At 36.3% G+C, this 20,099-nt stretch overlaps 2 protein-coding genes across 3 annotated transcripts in view; both read left to right on the top strand.

Moving 5' to 3' along the window:
• LOC137080903 (uncharacterized) overlaps positions 1-20,099 on the top strand; it is a 470,496-nt gene that overhangs the window by 425,643 nt on the left and 24,754 nt on the right. The window lies entirely within an intron of this gene.
• LOC137080929 (uncharacterized) overlaps positions 988-20,099 on the top strand; it is a 259,912-nt gene continuing 240,800 nt past the window's right edge. For both annotated transcript variants that reach the window (XM_067447612.1, XM_067447608.1), the window contains exon 1: positions 988-1,042. The gene's annotated coding sequence lies outside the window, so the exon portion shown is untranslated. The remainder of the gene's footprint in view (positions 1,043-20,099) is intronic.

Below are 20,099 nucleotides of genomic sequence, written 5' to 3'. Positions count from 1 at the left end.
CCGGATTTTCGGACTTTTCAGTTTGGTACGAACCAAAATTACAGGTGTGAAACCTCCCTTGGACCATGGTCCGGACCAAACAGACGAAATTTGGTCCGACGAAAAGAGGTAGTCTCGGTCCGGACCAAACTGAACAAAGGTTCGGTTCGTTTCTTGTGTGAAAGCATTTTCTGTATAGTTCGGACTTTCAGACCATTTACAGGAAGTTCTGTGTAGGATTAGTGAAAAAACACAGAAATAAACTCACAGCACATGCAGTGATGTTTAATAACTAATAAAAACAAAGACTCAAACTTTTTGTTGTGAGATATTTTGAGAGGCCGTACATCGATCAGGCAAAACATTATGACCTAATATTGCGTTGGTCCCCTTTTTACTGCCAAAACAGTCCTGACCCGTCGAGGAATGGACTCCACTATACCCCTGAAGGTGTGCTGTGGTATCTGGCATCAATATGTTAGCAGCAGATCCTTTAAGTCCTGTAAGTTGCGTGGTGGGGTCCTACAGTAGCTCTTTTTTTTGATCGGCCCTCACGGGCCAGCCTTCGCTCCCCACTTGCATCAATGAGCCTTGGCCGCCTATGACCCTGTGGCCGGTTCTCCACTGTTTCCTTCCTTGGAGCACTTTTGATAGATACTGACCACTGCAGACCAGGAACAGCCCACAAGAGCTGCAGTTTTGGAGATGCTCTGACCCAGACGTCTAGCCGTCACATTTTGGCCAAACTCGCTCAAATCCTTACGCTTGCCCATTTCTCCTGCTTCTAACACAACAACTCTTAGGGACAAAATGTTCACTTGCTGCCTAATATATCCCACCCACTAACAGGAGCCGTGATGAAGAGACCATCAGTGTTATTCACTTCACCTGTCAGTGGTCATAATGTTATGCCTGTTCTGTGTTTGTTCTCACATAAACACTATAAAAACACAGAGAGTCTGAAATAAGCATGTATTCTGAGTAAATGTTATGATGTGTTCTGTTTAACAGATAACTGGACCGCTGTGAAGATCTCTGCGGCAGAGAAGTGGCTGAATCGAAGGTGAGATCACTTTCTAGCAGAGAGTAATTAAAACGTTGTAATTAATTAATAAAAAAATTAAAAAAGTAATTAATAAAATAAAATAAAATCTAAATAAAAAAGAGAGATACAGAGGAAATGGCCTTTCATTATAAAAATAAAATAAGACACAAGATAAACAAAAAATACCCCGAGGGGGAAAAACAAGATTTGACCTTGACACTTGGAGCAGGGAAAACACAAAGCACATTCAACAGCGATCCAGCACAGGACTGCAAACACAAGACTAAAGCTTGGGACTGTAATGAGGTTTGTGGCTCTTATCTTTCTTGTGGGGAAGGAAGAAGGCGGGGTCGGTATGACTGGGACTAGAAACTTTTATTTTCACAATGCAACTGGTAAACATAAACACGCACGAGGGCGTAAAACTCCGTCTCTCAAAACTCTCACAGCTCAGAAAGTATTTCCTCTCTCAGGCTCAGGCTGTGCGTGCGTCCTAGTCCCAGTCCAAACTCTCTCTCCTCTCTCTCTCTCTCTCTCTCTCTCTCTCTCTCTCTCTCTCTCTCTCTCTCTCTCTCTCTCTCTCTCTCTCTTCTCTCTCTCTCTCTCTCTCTCTCTCTCTCTCTCTCTCTCTCTCTCTCTCTCTCTCTCTCTCTCTCTCTCTCTCTCTCTCTCTCTCTCTCTCTCTCCTCTCTCTCTCTCTCTCTCTCTCTCTCTCTCTCTCTCTCTCCTCCCGCAGCGGCTTTTGTGCTGTCTCTCCACGCCAATTACTGCAATTAGACACAGGTGTTATTAATTTCACTTGTTACCTACTTACTCCCCGCTCTGACCTTCCTCTCCCGCTACAGACCTCGCGAAACCACACCCCCTCCGCCAGAGGTGGAAAGAGTAACAAAATATTCTACTCAAGTATAAGTACTGTTACTTCAATGAAATTTTACTTAAGTACAAGTAAAATTACTGGTCTAAAATTTAACTCAAGTAAAAGTAAAAAAGTAGCTCATTTAAAATGTACTCAGAGTAAAAGTTACTTAGTTTACTTTTTTAACAGTGGGGGTGGGGGACTCTCCCCTGTAGGGTTGTGATAGGATGAGATTTTCACGATATGACAACTATCTCAGAAAACATCAATTAAACATTTACTGTACCTATTATTAAATGATGGTTATTAATCACTAGTTAAAATGATGTTAAAATGAATGAAGAAGATTGGTCTTTTTTTTCTTTGGTTGAACAAATGCTTTATTATAACAATCTTAAAAACCATTTGTTTATTTTGTTTATCAAAATTTCAATAAAACGTATTATACGTCTAATAAACTAAATTCAATAAATTATTATCCAATATTATAAAATTATCATTCGATGTGTAACGAGTAGAAATATAGTGTGGCCCCTTTAAGAGCTGCGCGCGCTCCCTGAAAACGAGTTCTGCATCTTGTGTAACTTATGTGCGCATTGAGTCTTGAGCTCCCATGTGTGGGGATTATTCTGTTCTTCTGTCGCTAACAGTCAGTTATTTTGTTTTATTGAGTAATGCTGTGGACGGAAATGGAGTTTGTGATCAGAGTTCAGCGGGAAATAAAGGCGCGATCTGTTTGACCGTCAATCGCCTCCGTGTTTGCATCCACTCCAGATACATTAAGTGAGCTATCCGCATTTTTCACCCGACACAAGCGTTACAAATGTTGTGCTTTAATGTTCACAGACCATGTCGCGATTTGATTTATTTCTAAGGCCTACAGCTCTACATTCGAGTTTTCGTTCATTCCACCAGTTTGCGTGTATTACACCAAATCTACGTTATAATGTAAAGTTAAGGTTCATGACTGGATTCCTCTGCGTCACAGAAATCAATCGGCCTAAGTTATAAACATACCTTTATTTGCACAGAGGGATGTGTGCCCGAACATGTTCTGTGTTTCTTCATTTTTTGCTTCCACATTTTGTGCACATTTGATATCCTCTAGGACAACACCACATTATTTTTTCTATATCCAATTATTTCCATACTAGCCAGGGGTTCACGACGGCGTTTTGCTTTCACCTGGGTCTGTGTCACTAACGTGTCTTGTTCGTCTCCATCTGATATTTGCGCGCATGTTCTCTCCCGCGCCCCGCGCCCTATTCAATATTAGTCATTTCCGGATCACAGTGTTTTTCCTCCTCTCTTTGCATTAATGATTTATTTTTACTCAGTAACGGATGTGATTTAAAATGTAGCGAAGTACAATACTTTAATCAAAATGTACTTAAGTAAAAGTAAAATTACAGATTTTTAAAAAACTACTTAAAAAAGTAGAAGTACACAGAAAAACTACTCAATTACAGTAACGCGAGTAAATGTAATTCGTTACTTTCCACCTCTGCCCTCCGCCACAGGGACATACTCTGCAAGAACAAAGTTTGTTCTGCCCAGTACATTCACACTTCACGAGAAAAGCAGGTGCCGATCATCTGCGTTTCTCCACATTAACCCAGCCCACTATAAATGTCTGACCAATCAAACAATAGTTCTCAGACACCCGCAAGAAAAAAGTTCTGCTCAGGCGATGTGTCGAGAATGAGCTGTATGCTGTAGCTTTAAATAGGGACAAAAGAGGGTAACGAGGAAAAAAAGGTGGGGTAAATGAACCAATAATCACCAACAACACACAGACAGAAGAGCACACGCTCACATGACAAGACGGAGCATGAATGTCCAAATCCCAACGCAAAACCCAAACTAGACCCAAATGCTGGGATCTGAACATCACGCTCCACACACAAAACTCACAAGTACAGAAGAGCACGCAGCTCGAGCAATTGAACATGTACAGGTTTGTGTCTCGCTATTCTATTCAAAATATTAATAACTACAGATTGATTTTGCATATCAGAATTTAAAAAATATTAGTGTCATTGTCAAATATCAACACTTATCTAATCCATTTAATACTTCGAAGCTCAAGGTTAAATCAGAATATTTATTGTAAAAAAAGATCAAATGTAACAGCTGCAAAAATAGTCTAGCTCCACTGTGGTTTGTGTATAAAAAAATTTAAGGAGAAAAACTTGTCAAAGCAGCCCCAACACATTTTTTTTAATAATAATAATAAATGAATTGAATAATTAAAGGATTTAAGGGAATAAATTAATTAAGAATGGTAAAGTTCTAGGTCTAATTGTAGTAGCTAATGAAGTAATCTATTCAGACTTTTTGCAAATAATTATTTATTTTTAATTATGCACAAATTCACTCTTACTCACGTCTAACATGTAGAAAATGCTAATGTTTTTTGCCTCTTCATCACATTTATTTATAAATGACATGAATCATTATATAATATTTTCAATAATTTTTTTTTTTATTATTTCATAAAAAGTTTAGTATTTTGCATCACTAGATTATTACTGTCAGTAGCTGAACATTTTTATCATAAACAGTTGGCTAAGACTTGCAATACTTTTATGTTTCCATGATCTCTTGTTTGCCTTGCGACAGGGACAGTAAGCCCCGCCTTCTTTGATCATATTGACCATCTCAAATCATATTAGGCTTGTTTGAGATGAGCAAAATCTGCACAGAACCGATCACCGGTGATCAGCGCGAGATGCATGCCGGTTAGAAATGTGTTCAAGGGCGGTCCGCCTTGCTCTGATGTCATGCTGACGTATGTCAAAAATAAATCTCTCGCGAGCGAAAGGTGGATGTGTCGGATTCTGCAGTTGAGTCACCCTAGTGAAAAAAAAGTATACTAAGTATACTTGCGGCCAGACTCATTTTCAGTATACTTGAAGTGTGTTAATGACTAGTTAACTTGAAGTGTGTTAATGACTAGTTAACTTGAAGTGTGCTATTTTGACACAACTAATTTGTACCAAGTATATTTAATTTGTAATTAAATAGTGTTAAAGCACAACTTTAAGTGTATTTAGTGTACTTTTGTGTGCTAAATTGGAACAACTTCAAGTATACTTAGTACACTTTAAGTATAGGACTAATTACATGCTTTAGTGATATTAAATGTGCTTTATTTGTATTATAAGTATATTTTATTTGTGTTAAGTATATTTTATTTGTATTATAAGTATACTTTATTTGTGTTATAGCATACTTTATTTGTGTTTTAATAAATTACAAATTAATTACCAGTATATTCAGAACACACAAGCATATACTATGAATATAATATATATTTTATTTACCTTGACTTATTCAAATGACTAAAAATATACTTTTTGTAGTCAATAACAATACAATGTGTTATTACTTAGCTATACATTGTACAATATACTTTGAATTAAATAATGTCACACAATACAGTATTTAAAATGTGATACATTACATTTTAATGAATTACTTACTGACTTACTTTCCCAATGTTGAATGCTGTTTTCAAGGACATTACAATAAATTAAATCAAATCTAACACGCATAACTAATGAAGAGACATTTCAAGCCCAACGATTTTTATAAATGGTTTCATGTGGTTTCAGCAAAGCTAAACAAAATTAACTTATTGTGTTTTTCATTAAATTAACACAGGAAGATGTTGGAAAACATATAATTGAACAAAATTCCTCTGACCATCTCTATACATGAATATAAATTACACATTATAGTCAATTTTCTGGTGAGCTGCTCATTACACTTGTGTCATCATCAGGGACAGTTGAAAGCAAACACTCGTGAAGAACGCAATCAGTTAACATGATATACGAGATAAGGTCAGGTGTTCATTCAACTTTTTATTCACGTTTAGTGACATTACATAGGCCTATTACTTACCTCCAAACAGCAGGACTTTTCCCGGTGCTTTTCGGGATCGCGTAACATTTGGCCATTTTATTCCAAACCAGTTTATCGTCACCATCAAGGTCAGGCAGCGATGTGACGTAATTGAACTGGTCCGAAGAATGAGCAATGTACTTTCCGCTCTCAGTGTTTTATTAAATAGATAATGTAACGCAACATTGTACTTCACCTGCAAGGCTGCAAACCTCCCGCGAGTGAGCATCATACAGACGAGTACCGTCAGCAGCTCTGCCTCTGATTGGCTGCAGGCATTGAGCAACACAATCTGATTGGTCACAGACCAATGAAGAGACATTTGAATTCCGATAAGAAACAACTATTTAACTCATATTTTCTTGCGTTGTATTTTAAGTGTGCTGTTGGATTCTTCTTTGCCAGTGTAAACTTATTAAACATATTTACACTTAAATCACAACTAAAGTGGGGCTTATAGCATACACTGCATATATTTAAAAATGGGCTTTTAGTCCATATAATAATTTACTTATATAATAATAATTTATTATCACTTATTTATTCATGCTTAAGCTTGAACAGTTAAGCATGAATAAATAACCTTAAACAGTATTTATAACTTTTTATACAGCTTAATGATATAAATTATGTATTTTTAAAATATGCTTTTAGTGGATTGTTAACAATGCCAATTTTGAGCATAAGTTTAAAATATATACAAAATATATTATATAATGTAATATAAATATATACAAAATATATTATATAATTATATAAAGTAATGTTCAAATAAGTACACTTTACAAAAGTACACTGAACTTTCATTTAAAGTATATTTTTCTAAAATATATTTTTAGAAAATATACTAAAATACAATTATTTTAAAGTGTGTTAAAAGTTGTATTGTGAAATATGATGCTAATATATTTTTTTATATATTTAGAAATAGTAATTTTTTTGTAAGTATATTTCTAATATACTATCGGAAAAGAGAATATATTTGAAATACAATAAAGTATACTTTTTTTTTCACCAGGGGGCGTAAATCACATTATGAAATAAATGCGTTTCTCTAAAGCATGTTGGCCTAAAATTTTAAATGAGTAAAATATCTCTGAAGGATATTTACATTAATATTTACATTTTTTAGGACACCAAGGTGACAAGGAGCATGAAATTGTCTAGCTATGATGTCTTGTTTCACAGGAGTATAAAAATAAGGAGGCATAAAAGCCAAATTCCCTTAATCATTCATCACAATGAGTAAACCAGAGAATATAGTTCTGATGAGCAGCTAAAGATTGTTGAGCTTCACAAAATAGAAGGCGGCTGTAGGAAAATAGCTAAAGCATTGAAAATCCGCATTTCCACCACCAGGGCAATAATTAAGAAGCTCCATTTTACTAAAGATGTTACAAATCTGCCTGAAAGAGGACGTGTGTGTGTGTGTATATCGTACTAATGCACGGCTAGGAGGAACGTTTGAGTGCACAAAGACTCTCCAAGATCACAGATGGAGAATCGCTGAGATTAGTTGAGTCTTGGGGTCAGAAAGCTTAAAAAATAATAATAATCAAACAACCCCTACATCACCACATGTTGTTTGGGAGGGATTCAAGAAAAATCCTCCTCGCTCATCCAGAAACAAACTCCAGCATATTCAGTTGTCAGACACGACTGGAAAGTCAAAAGGGACCTGGTTCTGTGGTCAGATGAAACTATAAAAGAGCTTTTTGGCAGCAAATCTACCAGATGGGTTTGGTGCCATCAGGGATAAAAAAGTACCCCATGCCCACGGCTAAAAATACCACTGGATCTTTAATGTTGTGGGCCTATTTTTTGCTAGAGGTATTTTTTACATGGTATCATGGATTCTAGCAAATACCAAAAGATAAAAAACCTAAACCTGACGGATCCTGCTAGAAATCTTATAATGGGCCGTGGTTGGATCTCCCATCAGGACAACGATCCAAAACAAACATCAAAATCAACACACAAATGTGTCACTGAGCACAAAATGAAGCATCTGCCATGAACGTCCCAGTCCCCTGACCTGAACCCTATAGAAGATGAGTGGCTGAACTGAAGAGAAGAAGCACCAGCATGGATCTGGGAATCTGAAGGATCTGGAGAGGTTCAGGATGGAGGAATGCTTTCTGATCTCTGGTCAGGTGTTCTCCAAACTCATCAGACATTATAGAAGAAGAGTCAGAGCTGTTATTTTGGGGACAAGAGGTTGCAAAAAGTATTCAATAAAAGGGTACCAACAATTGTGGCCAATTTGTTTTGGAGAAAAGCATTTATTTCACAATGTGATTTACCCCTCATTTTCAATTATTTTACTTTAATGAAAGATTGGATTTTTGTGATTTTTTTAAAATAAATGATCAAAAGGATAAACAATGCAGATTTATTTTTTTACAGCCATATTTGATCATATTTACCAGGGGGTACCAACAATTTTGACCACGACTGTATATATATGAAATTACATAAAATCCAGTGCTTTCAAAGCATTACATGTTTTCGTTGATTTTTTTATTTATCAACAAATTTATTTATTTAAGATTTACATATAATTTAAAGTCCTTTACAATTGTTTCTCTGTAGGGTTTAAAGGGACAGCACGTCACTGATTTGTTTTACTTGTTGTTTCACTTATTAAGTGGCAGCAAAAATGAATGTCCCTCCGAGTGATTCTGGCTTCAGTGATGGCAGCATGGAACATCCTCCTGTAATGAAAGGTGAGTCAGTAAATTATTACATTAGGATTTTTTAAGCGGACTGTCTATTCATACCAAGTGCCTTGTTAGCAAGTGCTTTAGCTCCACCTAACAATGCCTGGTTGGGCCAAACGACATTAAAGGGGGGGGTGAAACACTCAGTTTCAGTCAGTGTCATGTCAATCTTGAGTACCTATAGAGTAGCATTGCATCCTGCATATCTCCGAAAAGTCTTTATTTTTTTATAATTATATAAGAAAGATGCGCTGTTCCGAGTCTTTCCGAAAAAAGCCGAGCGGGTGGGGGCGTGTCGTGTGAGCGGAGCTAAAGAATGACGTGTGCTCGCTGCTGCTATTGTGTTGAGTCGAGTGCGTCGTAAAGCTGTGTCATCCCTAACAGCGGGAAAAAAACTTTATTCAAACTAAAAATATGGCTTTTAATCAGATACAGCCATACATCTATGATCCGGAATCAGACCCAGAGGCTGCAGTTGAACAGGAGCAGCAGCAAAAACGACTAGAGCAGGACGTCTGTATGTGGTACAAGTTATACACTAACTATATAATATGCTTAGCGGCTTGTGTTATTTACATATTTATACTTGAATTATATCGTCGTATTTTTGTGTTTGAAGGTGTACATGTGGGAAGTGCAGTTGTGCACGTGTGTGTGTGTGTGTTTACGCGTGGTTTGTGTAGACAGTAAGCGGACTGGTTTTGCACGGCAGGCTAAGTTAGTGTTTACATAGAAAGACACGGAATAGTAGCGCATTTGAATGAAGAAGCGCGCTTATTTAGTTCAACATATTTCCCCACTCTTTGTGTATTGTTGTTTGGAGTGCTTTTACAATACACAAACATAAAGTTACACATATAGTGGCCAGCTAAACAAATGTACACGCACTACACATCGCATGCTCCATTGATCAATTAACTATACGTGATCATGTTTGGGCTACTTGATGAGCATAGGCAAAAACACAGACATTTGAAGCAGTCTCACTCACCGCCTGCGGTTCTAACGTTGGGACCTTTAACGTTGGGACTGCTCCATCCTTCAGCATTAGGCGATCGGGAAAAGCCGGCGTCGAGCTGGGCCTTGTTTATGAAACAGTCGGCACCGAAATGCAGCGAACAGATATAAACATTCGCGCAACTCAGTTGCTGATCCGGAAAAGCAAATTACATCCACTGTTGCCTTACCGCGGGGTTTTGGAGAATCTGTGCAGGACTGTCTTGGTCTGGCAACCAAAAAGCACTTTTTTGGTGACATTGTTAATTTCTTGAAGTCACATCACCTGTCCAGCAGCCTACGAGCCAGCGCTTTGATGGGCGTAGCCTGTTGCTTTCGCTCTCTCTCTCTCTCTCTCTCTCTCTCTCTCTCTCTCTATCTCTCTCTCTCTCTCTCCCTCTCTCTCTCTCTCTCTCTCTCGCTCTCTCTCTCTCCCTCTCTCTCTCTCTCTCTCTCTCTCTCTCTCTCTCTCTCTCTCTCTCTCTCTCTCTCTCTCTCTCTCTCTCTCGCTTCCGGTAGAATTGTCCGTAAGGCCCATACAAGGAAATTCCGCCCCCATTAACGTCAAAGGGGACGCATGATCTCAAAAAACTTGCCGAAACTTATGACTAACCGGAAGTAGTATTTTTGACAAAGAAATACTCCCATCAAACGTCCACCTTAACTTTTGAAACTTTGTCTATGTTTAGTATGGGATTACAAGTCTTTAACAGTGTAAAAAGATCAGTATGCATGAAACAGCATTTCACCCCCCCTTTAAAAAAGACACACATACTTTAACCTCTTCAGTTTTGTAGTCAGTAAAGTGTAAGGCTCAAGGAATCTGGTTTTTGACGCGATCAACCCAAGTTTACATTTACATTTACATTTATGCATTTGGCAGACGCTTTTATCCAAAGCGACTTACATTGCATTTTACATTATTGTCAGTTTTTGAATCCGCCTTTTGCAGAGCTCGCTCTTCTTCTTTCCTATCACATATCACATCAGAAAGGCATTTACTTTCAATAAATATTAAATAAATAAAATGGAAAAAATGAAAATAAAGTGCCCATTGAAATGTTTATTAATAATAAGAGTATTTATTGGGTAGGGTTAGGGGTCGGTGTAGGGACGGCTTTTATTGTCCCATTAAGTCACTTGGTATAAACAGAATAATATCACTATTTTCACTTAGTAAATATCATCTATCCCTAACAAATTGAGTTATTTTCACTCGGTGTAAATAGCCGCTGTCTTTTTTTAGCCATGTTTAGCTCAGTTTTTGCTCTTTTGATCTCTGTGATAGAACCGACCAAACTAAAGGGTTTGTGAATTCAAACAGAAGTTAAAGCTGTTCAATTCCTGCAGCCTCAAACTTTTCTGAAATACAAATATCTAATAAGAGGTTAAGTTTGATCAAATTATCTTTCTTGTTTTCTTAGGTGAATTTGTACTAAATTGGTATTTGGTTTTGCAGAGAGAATGTTTGCATGCATTATGGTTATATATATATATAATTCAATCATTTACTGCACAGAACGCCCAGTTTCCTGAATTATTCTTTAACTGAAGAAGAGCACAAACATTTTAAGAGTTTTTTAAGTAACTTTTACAATGAAATGTGAAATGAGAAAACAAATATTGTTATTTGAAAAAGCCCCACTATGTCAAATCAATATTTTGTTGTTATATTATGTGATAATCTGCTGAAGATCTATAGTATAACTGCATGTTATTTCATTTCAGCAGCCAAACGCCGGCTGGAAGAAGTTGACGAAATGCTGTAAGAGGATGTTCTTATGCAAACTTGCATGTGATTATATTATGGAAAAATATTAATAAAAATATCTCTTGAACTTAAGAAACTCACCAAATCAGCTAATATGGTTACCATTAATAAAAAAATAAAAAAAAATTATTAGCAATATAAATAACTCCTAATATTTATTTTCTGTAGAGCTGATGTCAGTGATGAATTTAATAAACTCTACGAGAGAGATTATCCCCAACTGCGGAGCTGCATAGAGAAACTGCATGATATCATCAAAACATTTGAAGAAGATTTCAGAGGAGCTACTAAAGGAGCTAGAGATGGAGGAGTAACGGCGATCACTGGAGGTGCTGTTGCAGGAATAGCTGGAGTAGCAGGATTAGCTTTAGCTCCATTTACTCTTGGGGCTTCTCTTGTTGTGGCAGGAGCCGTAGCTGGAGCAGGAGCAGCGACAGCTGTAGGAGGTGGAGTTTATGGAGGAATCAATAGCTTTAAGAAAAATAGAAACACGATACAGTTAAGAAAAGACATTGAAGCTGAACTAAACAACTTTCAGAATAAACTCAACCCTATGTCTGAAAAGATGAAAGACATTAATGAGCGTATTGGGCAAATATTGAAAGACCTTGATAAGCTAGAGCGAGATGCCAGGGATGTTAGTAAATATTTTGCCTTAACCTGTGAAAGAATTAAAATGCAAAGAGAAGAAATGATTGCGATGAATGCGCAGATGTCTGGAGTTATGCGTTTGATTGGAGCAATAGCAGCGATTTTTTCTAGCGCCTGGCTTTTACTTGACCTTCTGTCAGTTATAGAAAATACCAGAGAGCTCAATGAGTTGGACAAACTAGCAAAAACACCCATAAATAGAGACATAAATGAGTGTGAGATGCAGACAAAGGCTGGAAAATTTATTGTTGGGATGAGGAAAGTAATTCATAAGCTAGAGCACATCATGGAAGAAATTAAGAAAGTAAAAGAAAAAATTTGTTTACATAACCAGACGAGCAAAACAGTAGCGGTTATCCATTGATGTCACTTTCCTGCCAGGACTGATTTGCAGAAGAGCTGCTGCGTTAATAGAGTAAAATTAACTATTGGTTATCTGTTTAAACTAAAGCCAGTTGGACTCGATAGTGCTCCTTATTATGGCCAGAAAAAGGCCAAGAGGAAGTTGATCAGGCATTTTTGGCTGTTAATCATCATGGACTCGTCTGATTTACTGATCTCTGTAACGTTTAGAACTTGGATGTAAATTGAATATATGCTGATAATGCAATAATACTATGTAAAAGCTATTACACAGAATATAAGATGTTAAATATTTAATCGATGAATTGTCAATACTACCCATTGAACCTGTGAGATCATGCGGTGATTATTCTCATACAGTGAGAGTAATATGTGAGCTCAATGTGAACTCATAATGTTGAGCAGGTTTAGAGGAGGTGGCTCAAATATCTGTCACCGGGATATTCTACTTCCTGTTTCTCAACACTATCACAGTGGTATCACAGGGGTCTCACATGGAGAGCTCAGGCTGACTTTATTAATGTCAGACGTCTACATAAGCTCATAATGAGAATTAACAGAGGTTTAGATGTTCATGATTTATTGGTTTGTCACCATTTTGGAGATCAGTGTCTGCTTTTGTTGGGCTCTTGACCCTTGACTTTTAACATTATAAAAACATAATCATCACCTAGAGTTAAATAGCCATTTTGTGAGATGTTATATATATTTTTAAAATTATAATAGCCCTGTGTTTATATGGTATGATACCCAGAAGTGTCATTATCATTTATGAAGAATTTTAAATCCATAAGACAAAAACATTTCAAACTACTGTGTCATTTAGACACAAAGAGACATCAATAATCAACATATGAATCTAAACAATGATGACAATTAAAAGCTTCCTGTTGCAGTGCATGCTGGGTACCTATACACTGTCAGAAAAAAAGGTACTTTTCTGTCACTGGGGCGGTACCCTAAGGTACAAAACCGAAAAGGTACTAATATGTACTATTTAGGGTTGAGTAAGGTACAAAGATGTACTTTTTCACTTTTGTACCCTAGGGTACCGCCCCAGTGACAGCACTGTACCGAGTGTAGCTGTGACCCAAAGTGAAGGTTGTTCTGAAGTGTGATTATATCATAGCGGTAATATGTTTAATTTCCCAGTTTTAACTTGCATAAATGCATTTAATAACCATTCTCTCAAGAAGAGGAATCAGTCTGTCCGTTCTCTTCCTGCTCTTTCTTTATTTATTCTGCAATTTCTTTAAATACATATTAGATCTGTGCAGGGCTGGGGGTTTTTTCCATCATATGATCTTTTTCGCTCCCTCCCGCTCCCGTTTAAAATTCACGAGTTTACCCACTAGAATGATTTTATTCCCGACCCGACCGATCCCACTACATTTAGATATCGTTTCTAGAATCTCTCATTTAAATTTCCCTTACAGAAATAGAGATACTGAGTATAGCAAATTTAACATGTTGGCTATACAATAAGTTTCAATACTGAAAAAATTATTTTCATCAGTACTCTCAACACTATAAAAATATCAATGAGAAAAAATAGGCTAAATCAAATACAACATCTGTCACTCAAAATTATAAGCCAAAATACAAATAAATGAAAACTGTTGACTTACTAGCTATACTGCAAGATGAAATGAATGAACGTCGCTCACTGATGACGGTCCATTACTGAAAGTCTCCTCCAAAACTGACCACAAAGGATGAATGTTCTCTAAACTCGTGGCCGAGATGCACAGAAAATGTTTTCTATATATTCTTTTTTTAAACGTGGGCCTATAACAATAATCAAGTACTATAGACCCTTTTACAGCCCACGTGATCAAAGAGTTATGCGAGCATTTTGGCAACGGAAGTGGTGTTGTTCCCTAGTGGATCTAACGTGTTAGTAACTCAAAAAGTTTATCAAAACGGTTTCCCAGCATCAAAATGTCTGGCTGTTGCGTTTTCGGTTGCACTAATCGCTATTCCACCAATGGGCTTAAGTTTTATAGGATTCTGACAGGATCACGGCCGTTTCAGAAGAACCGGCGGTACCTGTGGCTGCAGGCCATTAAACGCATTGATTGGAACGAGGACATAAAAATGCTCACATAAAAAAATTTCATTTGTAAAACATTTACTGCACTTGAAACTTAATGCTTTATAATAAACCTCCCAACATTGGCTGCCACTGGTGTGTATAATGAACCCCCAGATTATCATATCAATAATCACAGTACTTATCAATTTCATTTGTAATGATTTTATTAATAGTTTAATTGCAAAATAACCATCTGAGAAATGTATGCAAGCAACATAGTTGCTATTAAAGTACTATAGCATTACAAAATTAAACTTTAAACAAAAGTGTGTCGACACGTACAAATCAATAACAACATAAAATGTAAGGAAAAGGATAAATGTATGTCTGTGTGAAGAATAAGAATAAATGTAGAAAATTGTATTGGACATTCTGTACATGCCCACAGACGACGTATTCATAAGCATCCAGTGATTTATATGCTTGTCTCGGGTGAACACGCTCGGTTTCTCAACTAAATACGTATATATCCGACCACTAAGTTATATCTGGCCATCTGCTAACGTACACGGATAGTCTGCAATAGTACACGGATCTGGTAGCCGAATACCATTTGATAAAGGTTCTCGGTTTGTGTTGCTTAATCCGCTCACGTAGCTTGACATGCTGCTGATTCTCGCCACAGTTTGTTGCCAAAATGCGCGCGCATACGTTGCTACGTCATCATTGTATACAAACAGTAAAAGGGTCTATTACAATATACGATTCAAGTTACTAGTAAATTAACAAAGTAATGGCTCCATTGTTGTTATTTTTATTTTTTATTTTTTGTAATGTATAGGTCTAAGTTAAAAATGGGGTTTTGTTGTGCAGACCTGGTGACCCTGTAAATGGGTTCAACCTTTGTGCTCTTCACTGACCTTCACTCTTTAGGACACAGCTAATGTGCAGTGAGTGCACTGTGACCTCACATTGTGACAGTAGTATGAGTATCCTGGAAGCTCATTGTGAGATCACTGAGAGATCAAATTCTTGACTAGGCATACATTATATTTTTCATTACAAAAATTTCCTACCAAAGATTAAGAATAAAATATAATGCATTGTATTGAAAATGACACATGATTATTACACTGTGATGTTTAATCTGTATTTTAATTGTTTAGATATGATCATTAACAGGTTTATAATCGTGGTAGTGACTGCTTTCAGCAGATGATCAATAATGATAATGTCCAATAAATATGTAAAACTTACTCTGACACCTCTGCCTTACAGTTCTGGGTTTTATTGTGCTTACAGTATATGATACATGTGCTTATATTATAAATGTACTTATATGATTAATGTGCTTATACGATTAATGTGCTTATATTATAAATGTGCTTATATTATACATGTGCTCATATGATAAATGTGCCTGTATGATAAATGTGCTCATATGATAAATGTGCCTGTATGATAAATGTGCTCATATGATAAATGTGCCTGTATGATAAATGTGCCTGTATGATAAATGTGCTCATATGATAAATGTGCCTGTATGATAAATGTGCTCATATGATAAATGTGCCTGTATGTTAAATGTGTTTATATGATAAATGTGCTCATATGATAAATGTGCCTGTATGATAAATGTGCTCATATGATAAATGTGCTCTTATGATAAATGTGCCTGTATGATAAATGTGCTCATATGATAAATGTGCTCATATGATAAATGTGCTCATATGATAAATGTGCTCATATGATAAATGTGCTCATATGATAAATGTGCTCTTATGATAAATGTGCCTGTATGATAAATGTGCTCATATGATAAATGTGCTCATATGATAAATGTGCTCATATGATAAATGTGCTTATATGATAAATGTGCTCATATGATAAATGTGCTCATATGATAAATGTGCTCATATGATAAATGTGCTCATATGATAAATGTGCTTATATGATAAACGTGCTCATATGATAAATGTGCTTATGTTAAATGTGTTTATATGATAAATGTGCTCATATGATAAATGTGCCTGTATGATAAATGTGCTCATATGATAAATGTGCTCTTATGATAAATGTGCCTGTATGATAAATGTGCTCATATGATAAATGTGCTCATATGATAAATGTGCTCATATGATAAATGTGCTCATATGATAAATGTGCCTGTATGATAAATGTGCTCATATGATAAATGTGCTCTTATGATAAATGTGCTTATATGATAAATGTGCTCATATGATAAATGTGCTCATATGATAAATGTGCTCATATGATAAATGTGCTTATATGATAAATGTGCTTATATGATAAATGTGCTCTTATGATAAATGTGCTCATATGATAAATGTGCTCTTATGATAAATGTGCTTATATGATAAATGTGCTCATATGATAAATGTGCTCATATGATAAATGTGCTCATATGATAAATGTGCTTATATGATAAATGTGCTCATATGATAAATGTGCTCTTATGATAAATGTGCTTATATGATAAATGTGCTTATATGATAAATGTGCTCATATGATAAATGTGCTCATATGATAAATGTGCTCTTATGATAAATGTGCTCTTATGATAAATGTGCTCATATGATAAATGTGCTCTTATGATAAATGTGCTAATATTATCAATTGCATGTGATGGTAATCATGTTAAAGTTTCTCTGTGCTCTTTCTCTGTAATGTCCAGATCTAAATCTGCTTTGAATCGATGTGTACTGTAACAAGAACTACACAAATAAATCTGGCTTGAATTGACCTTTGACCTGTGCTTTACTGGTTAATCTGGTGTGGAGTGTGTTCTGTTCTGGTGATCAATCCCTCTATACAGTATCAGCCGTCCTCTACTGTGGTATAAAAACACACTCGAGTCTATCGATCATCTTTTCTTTTTCTCAAATGTCCTCTTATCCGGGGTCGGTTCTGGGCATCCCTTGAGGCAAGAAAATATATTTTCCTATGTATGAATATGAAAATATATAGAAAAATATGTGTATGTAAATATAATGTGAATATTATAACTTGGTTTCAAGTTTACCCTCTTTTTTATTACACCCAGTTTTTGTGTGTGTGTGTGTCATGCTTATAAGACATTTCTTCACATAAAGTGTGCTTAATGCGTTTTGATTTATATAGCGCTTTTCACGGCACTCAAAGCACTTTACATAGAAGGGGGGAATCTCCTCAACCACCACCAAGAGTTTATTTTTACTCTTCTGATCTTTTGTATATGAAGTTATGACAGCAGGAAAAAATTATCAGGTAAACTGATCTTGTGCGCTCACTGAAAGCATCAGCCTCACTGATCTCGAGTCTACAGTGTGTCCTTCATTCAGCAAAACTCAGACCACAGACCCGAGTCTGTGCTGTAGATGCCCTTATCTAGTGGGGGGGGGGGGGGGGGGGGTGTATATATTTCAAACTTAATTTAGTATCAATTTATAAGTAGTATAGCTTACTTAATTTAAATGTGCTCGCATTCATTAATATTCACTTGTGTGTGCTTCTAAAGCCCCTTTCACACTGCGATTCCGGCAAATACACGGATAATGCGACCCGGGCCGCTAGATTTGGTCCATTCACACTGCCAGCGAAATACCGTAATATGTGCGCTTTCACACACAACCCGTAACGGTCCCGGGTCGAGTTGACACATGACATCCGGATGTGACGTATAACGGCGAGCGATCTCCGCTTCAGCGCGGATAGTAAGGAGCTCCGCGGTCTCGACTTGTGTCCAGTTTGCGCACATTTCTGCTTGTTTAATTTTAGTTTCTTTTGTAGACGAACACTCTCTGCGTCTAAAACACCGACGAGCTCTTCTGGCACTGCAGGGTTGTATTATTGAAAAAACAAGCTCTAGGAGTCGCACGATAACTAACGTTACGTACACGTAGCGGCATTAGTTTCGGCTTTTGTTCACACAGCGCTCGTCCCGGGTCGAATACCGCAATATTACTAGGTCCCCGACCCGGGTCGAATTCGGTAATCAATCCCGGGACGTGGCTGCTTTCACGCAGAAGGCGACCCGGCAATGTTCCGGGAATATTGCGGGTCAGACGTGCAGTGTGAAAGGGGCTTAAGTATCATTATTCATTAAAAATATTAGGATACTAAGTCCTAATATGATCGATGCATAAGTTATTAACGTTTTAAAATTTCAAATTTAAAGAAATCTAGTGTTTGATCATATCTTAATATTTATTCAAATGGAAGACTTTTTTTGAGAAACTAGATTAGATACATGTATATTTATTTAAAAGCCATAAGGCAACTATAATGGCATTACAAATTAACATTATTATTTTTTAAGCAACAAAATGAATCTAATTTACCTCTTTGAATTGGAATTCTCTATTTTAACCTTAATTACTACACAAATTGAAATATAAATAATAAAACATATTAGACGAAATATATTTTAAGTAGTCATTACTTGAAAAAAATTCTTGCACAAATAGTAGCCTATTTAGTAGCCTATAGAGCTCTTCAAAATAGTCAATAAACATTACTAAAATATAGAACAACTCCGCTTTTCAACGCCTCTGGCTTTAACATTAGCGCCAAAACGCTATTCATTGTTTGAATTTCGCATTAAAACTTAATAATAAACATAAAAGCTATAGGCCTAGCTTTGTCTAATATAAAAATGCAGGTTTGGCAATTTGGCGTGAGATTAAGCTGGGCAGCGTGAGAGCGGGACACAGAGCCTGAAAGCGTGTGTGTCACGCCAAATGCGTGAGAGTTGGCAACCCTGTATTACATGGCGTTGTAGCAACTGGGCTACAAATAATAACAAATTAAATTAGCTCACCAGGGAATGACTGGTTATGATCAAATTATAAATCTCTAAATCACCCAGGAAGTGAAATACCTAACCTAGGTATTAAAGCTGCCGGGACTCGATTAAAAAAATTAATCTAATTAATTAGAGGCTTTGTAATTAATTAATCGAAATTAATCGCATTTTAATTGCATTTAATTATTTGACCTGAGAACAATGAGAAGTAATTTTTCACATGTAGTTTTAGTATACCATTGAATAATGACTGAATACATAAGCTTAATCAACAAAATATAGTTATTTATTTCAGTCCAGCAGTGCAATGTTTGCCATTAAGTTTAGCAAAAGCATATTTGTGATATTTGAGGCTCGATGTGCTGCGGTGATACGCTAACTCCTTGTTGTATAGCTTGCACACAACCATGCTCTTGTCGACGCTTCCATCCTTTTGTTTTTTAAAACAAAATTTCCCATCCACGGGGCCAAGCAAAGCGCTCTCATCCGCTTCTTCGTTCATGTTCACTATGGTTTGTTGTTGTCGTGACTCATGAGCACTAGTTGGTGTTCCAGTATAATCGGTCCGTCGAAACTCATTCATTGAAAAACGTTCCGCGGTGCAAAAATAAGTGTGGTTAAAATTATTATTATTATTTTTTTGCGTAATTAATTAACGCGTTAAAGTCCCGGCTCTAATATATATATATATTAGGGGTTGTCAATCGACTGCTGGTCAATCTATTAAATTTTTAATCGCGATTACATTTTTTTTTTGCAAAATCCTCTATTTTGAGGCAGTTTTTTTTTTTGTGTGTTTTAAGAAAAATCCATTTAAAAGATCCAATACGGACGGAAATTATTTGTAACCCAGTCTAATCCTTTTGTACAAACCATAATTGGAAGTAGTTTAAAATTAGTGATTTTAGAAAGTATAAGGTCAAAGGTCGGTGTGTTAAGGCAAAATTATTTTTAACCGAGTCTAATT

This window comes from Pseudorasbora parva, chromosome 1 (genome assembly GCF_024679245.1).
Source record: "Pseudorasbora parva isolate DD20220531a chromosome 1, ASM2467924v1, whole genome shotgun sequence".
Classification (NCBI taxonomy): domain Eukaryota; kingdom Metazoa; phylum Chordata; class Actinopteri; order Cypriniformes; family Gobionidae; genus Pseudorasbora; species Pseudorasbora parva.
This window is presented reverse-complemented; position numbering and strand designations above follow the sequence as displayed.